This window comes from Salvelinus fontinalis, chromosome 26 (assembly GCF_029448725.1).
Source record: "Salvelinus fontinalis isolate EN_2023a chromosome 26, ASM2944872v1, whole genome shotgun sequence".
Lineage (NCBI taxonomy): Eukaryota > Metazoa > Chordata > Actinopteri > Salmoniformes > Salmonidae > Salvelinus > Salvelinus fontinalis.
The window spans coordinates 32,517,165-32,523,164 of record NC_074690.1 but is presented as its reverse complement, the minus strand read 5'-3'; positions in this window follow the sequence as shown (position 1 = coordinate 32,523,164).

The following is a 6,000-nucleotide window of genomic DNA, read 5'->3' as shown; positions in this document are numbered from 1 at the left end:
ACCATCCAACCTGACAGAGCTTGAGAGGATCTGCAGAGAAGAATGGGAGAAACTTCCCAAATACATGTGTGCCAAGCTTGTAGCGTCATACCCATGAAGATTCAATGCTGTAATTGCTGCAAAAGCTGCTTCGATAATGTGCTGTGTATAGAGTCAGAATGCTTATGTAAATGTGATATTATTTTTTTTAGACTAGCAAACATTTCTGTTTTTGCTTTGTTGTTTTGGGGTATTGTGTGTAGATTGATGAGGGAAAAAAACGATTTAATACAATTTAGAATAAGGCTGTAAACTAACAAATTGTGGAAAAAGTCAAGGGGTCTGAATCCTTTCCGAAGGCACTGTATAGTGTAGGAGACTATCTAAAACATCTGAACTGGAACAACCATTTCATTAATGGGAGCAATAATTTCAAATAACAGATTGGAATAGTTAAGTTAATATTTGAGCAGCATAAGAAGAATTAATCAATTAATGTTTAAGCAAAAACATTGAAAATAACAGTAAAAAAAATCTACCTGTAATAGAGCATACTGGAAAATATGATAATGATGGGCTTGGTTTTGGTTCAACTCTGGATATTAACACCAACACTTAGATTATTTTTTTTTTACACCAATTAGTGCTCATTTAACTCCTGAATCAACACTAGAAATGTTACACTGAAAAGTCAACACTAGTTAACACTGGCCATTTTGCTATTTGCTATGAAAGCGACACGTCTGCAGGCTTCCATACATTTCAAGAACCATTAAGAATTCTAAAGAACCGTAGGTGCTACGTCAAGAACTCTTCACTTAACTCAAAGGTTCTTTATTGGGCAAAAGTTGTCCAAGGAACCTTAAGAGCTAAGGAATAACTTGTTTTTCGGTGTATGAAATAGCTAACCACAGGTGACATGAGGTGACCATGATTGTACAAATGACATTGACAGAAGGAAGGAAACAATAACTGAGAGAGAGAGAGAGAGAGAGAGAGAGAGAGAGAGAGAGAGAGAGAGAGAGAGAGAGAGAGAGAGAGAGAGAGAGAGAGAGAGAGAGAGAGAGAGAGAGAGAGAGAGAGAGAGAGAGATGAATGGATTTATTAACTCAAGTGTGGTGTTTTTTTCATTAGAGAACACTGTACCTTTGTGTGCATATGAAACAGTTCTAAAAAGTAATCAAAAGTATTCCAATTAACATCAACAGTGGTTAAAGAAAGGTATGCCTATGTTGCTCAAGGACAGCGTATCCTATCTGCCATTTCCACTTGCCTTAGTACAGTAGTATAAGTATGACTTACACTTTGTGAAGCATTTACTGTATGTGGCGTTTATGAAGACCACCATTTTCATACCAGCTTCACACATTCTTGCACTATTCTAAAACCTGCAGCAAACCAAACACATTCTAATCCAACAGCATAGATAGAGAGGACAATACAGATTTTTCATAACGAGGTGCTGGTCTATATTCATGTATATAATTGTCTATAGGGACTACTGAGGAAATAATGTAACTGCTATGACTCATACAAAACCAATGCTTAAGCAAACCAAGCACTAGCCCACTGCGAAAGAGAAAGGGGGGAGAGAAAAAAGCTTCAAAAGGCTTGATGAAATGTAGCATCATCAAAGTGAGGATTCGTCCCCTGAGGAGGTTCATCCTCACTATCTCCACAGACATCATAAGTGCTCGGAGAGCTGCTGTCTGTAGGAAGTGACAAGCGTTGTCGGGTCACGGGGGGTTTGATCTCAATCATTATCACACAGGTTTGTTCTGCCGCAGTATGTCCGTCCAGAAGTCGAGGCAGTGAAGGCAGCGCTGTGTCTGTGTCGTGGACGGTCCTGTTTTTATCTGGTCCTCTCAGGAGGGAGGAGGAAGTGGTGACCACACCTAGAGACTTGTTATACTACTCTACCTGCCCTGTCAATGCTGTGAAATCAAAGGCCTGAGACAGGGGTGTCGAACATGTGGCCTGTTAGTCATAATGGCCTCAGGCCCACAATCTGATCCAATCTCCCCACACAAGACATCCCAACACTAGCCTCAGATTAGTAGGAAAGAAAATGTTTGGAGGGAAATTATTCACATAACAGATCATGTAAAGTTAATGCTGTTTAGGAAAATCAATTGCTACACTATGAGCATGTATCTACACAGGTGTCTAAGAGATTTGCCTTCACTTGGATTCAGATGGCCCCTTCAGCAAAATGACATTGACACCCCTTCACCTAATAACAGAGACAATATGGAACTCAAGAATAGAATTATGGATGACTCAATGGACAACAGGAGGAGTCATTTGACAGCTCCCGATAGGCTATTGAAATTCTGTTGAGATTCCACGTGGAGTTCTCAGGCACGGTAACACTTCTCCAGCTGAACTTCCTGTCAGAGCCCCCTGTGAGACAACATCTTGCTTAGTTTCTATCTCAACCCCCTGCATGAGTAATGGCAAGCCATTTGTCATCATATATATCCCATCGTAAATGGTTAGGACCTGTGTCATGTCATATCTATATTAGCATTACATAGGCTTCATGACATTGCCGTTCAGCAGAGCATTTACTGGGGTGTTTGCATTCGTTTGAAGGATTTATGTCTGAGCCACTTACTGTGCAATGTCCAGTCTTCATGCAAAAGGGGCCTCCAAGAGTATGTGAGCCTCTCTCCAAGAAGTTGATCATTTGGGTATGGAAACAGTTGAAGAGAGTGATGTAACAGTCAGTGAGGGTGGGGTAGTGGAGACAGACATTTTAAAAGGAGCTTACTGGGGCTGGAGCACTCACTCTGGCTTTCATTGTCTCTGCTTTGATCTGTCTCAGATGGCCATGTTGTATGCAGTGCTATCCTCCCATAATCTTTGCTCTGTCTCCAAAATGTGGCAGTAGACTGTATAGCTGAGACGGGGTCTCTCTGCATCTTTGCATTGCCTCTAATGTCAAGCTTGAATGTCCTCCTGTAAACTGTAACTATTTGGAGTTGGTTGTTCAGAGGAAAATATTATTTCATTTATTACCAATTTCAAGATATATTCTCCTCTCTGGGTAAAATAAACAAAGCGCACCAGAGAAAGCAAGCATTTTGCTACACCCGCAATAACATCTGCGAAACATGTGTATATGACCAATAAAATTTGATTTGATTTGAAACAACATCACAAGTATCATCATCTTTTCCTTCTTTCATTCATTTGGCTACTTAACAACATTGCACATACCAACACAAATGTAATGCTTGGGTGACTTGAGGACAGTCAGTAGTGTCAAAAAAAGGACTGTAGTATCCTTTTCATGTTCTGTAAGTACCAGGGAAGATTCTGAGCTGTATAACTCTGAAGCAGCACTTCAAAGGCAGATTGGCCATCTATCTCAAATTAGCTGCTTGTTCAACCGTCTGAGCACTCTGGAACCATCCTCTGTTCTGAAAAGTAAATTAGCTCTATCTCTCTCATAATATTCTGTGTAGGGGAAATTACAACCATTTATGTTGCAGACACTAGACAGTGCAGCCATGCAGGGTTCATTGTATAGAGGCATAAAACAGCAGCACAAGCGTTCTCTCTGCAGCCAGACAGCCATAACCCACAATGGGACAAAGAGATCTGGTACCGTGAGTGAAACAAAATAGACACAAACCCTACTACACCTTATGGGTTTCAAATCAACATTCCCAGACAAATACAGACTAAGGGCACCCCGCTGTTCTGGGACAGAGTGCCCAGACCCGACCAGTGGAGAGGTGGCAGAGGGGGCACTAAACTGTAAATCCCCTGGATCAAATCCTTGACACTCAGGAGAGGAGTGAGTTACAAAGGTACAACTGTGTGGAGCTGGACAAAACCTGGTAGAGCTGGACAAAACCTGGTAGAGCTGGAGAAAACCTGGTAGAACTAGAGAAAACCTGGTAGAACTAGAGAAAACCTGGTAGAACTAGAGAAAACCTGGTAGAACTAGAGAAAACCTGGTAGAACTAGAGAAAACCTGGTAGAGCTGGACAAAACCTGGTAGAGCTGGACAAAACCTGGTAGAGAGAAAACTTGGTAGAGCTGGACAAAACCTGGTAGAGCTGGACAAAACCTGGTAGAGCTGGACAAAACCTGGTAGAGCTGGAGAAAACCTGGTAGAGCTGGAGAAAACCTGGTAGAGCTGGAGAAAACCTTGTGTAACTAAGACGTGAAGCCTGCTTGTCAGTTGCCTCTACTGTATAGCCAATCTATGTTGTGTTGAGCTCAGGACTCGATGACTCAAGGAGTCAGGAAGTATTTGCTTTTAGTGTATAATACATTTTCTGACAAAATAATGAATGCTCTGTTGGAAGAGAGATGGCTGCATCAAAGGTCTGCAAGAAGGCTGCATCTTTGCAATAGACTGCATCAAAAACATACACTTCCTTCGGAAAGAATCCAGACCCTTTGACTTTTTCCACATTGTGTTACATTACAGACTTATTCTAAAATGGATTAAATAAATGCAAATCATCAGCAAGGCACTGTACATAATACACTTGCTTCATGTATACAACACGTTGTTTGAGCTTGTCAGTGCCAAAAGTACATCGTCAGTGGAACGAAGGGGTCAGTGCTCAAGACTACACTGTTGACATGCTATTGGAATGTCTTCTGACGGCAGCACATGGCTTATATCACCTGCACATCATTAGACCACGAACTGTACTTTTCAGCACTCACTATATGAGTGGCAAACAAAGCCAAGAACTATATCCCAATGAAATACTAGATCAGTCCCCATCTGATGAGAACAGAAAGAGAAAAAGATCTTTCTTTGGCTTAGATTTTCTCTGTTTTAATTACATAAACAAATGTGTGATTGGGGCTCTTGCCTGCTGTTGTATTTCGGGCCCGGCACCAGCTGTTTGAGACAGGCAGACACAGCTGTATACATGTGTCTTTGCACACTAAATCAAATGTCCCCTTGTGCTCATCTGGAGTGAATTAGGATGGAGGAGGGGAGGAGGAGAGGGGATGCAGGCTCTGATATACAGGGGAGGAAATGGGTAATGTCCTGGAACCACATGCAACATCCTAATAGGAGCTAGTGATTGATAATAAAGAGATTGCCAGATCATCTCTCTCTGTCTCTCTCTCCCTCTCTGTGTGTCCTCAGTCCTCCCTCTCTCTTCTCCTATCCCTATAACCGTCTCATAACTTCTAAATTAGTCTCACTCTAACCACCTCACAGAACAGTGATAACTTTCCCATGATAAAAAACACATGAGGATTTTATTTTCAACATGTGGTGACCCCACTCACTACACATTGGCAAAGCACAAACATAGGTGTTTGGCCATAGACTACAGTAGACTACCTGCCGGCATACCACCACCACCACCACAATGAAATGAAAGGCAGGTAAGAAATGAACATCCCATGCAAGGGAAGTCTCTCCAATTCAATTCCTTTTTGGAGGTCAGTGAACATGTACAAGATAAATAATGCAAAACTATGTGACAGGGTTACTGTACATTAGTCATAACAGTGATGGGAAAATTTGTGGCCTCTCATTCAATCATTTGAGAACTTCAATCTGCATTCCCTTTGACCCTGCTTTGCAAAGAACATGAAACGGAAAGCAAGAAAGGCAATATGGAGAGCAGCTGGTTCTTTGGGATGAACATGACATGCTGTTTGTTGGTGAGAGGAATGAGAAAATAGAGGAAATGAAAGATTGAAAACAGACTCACTTTCACATTTAATATCCATGTGTCTTCACATTATTGCACACACAGTCTGACTTTAAAATGCATTCTCTTTTGATTAGAATGATCTAGCTGTATATGCATTTGGTGCAAGAATGACAATCTATTTGAGGCTGCTAAAGGTGGTCCTCAAGCATAGGCTCAATGCTTACAAGTTAGTATACTATATAAGACTTCATTTTCTGAGGCTAAATCAACAATTTACTTCACAGAGTAATGCTTCTCCCTGCTGGATGTTGTATGTACTGTCAGGTCAATTTGAAACCATATACGTATGTGCTTGAAAAAATCTAGGGGGGAA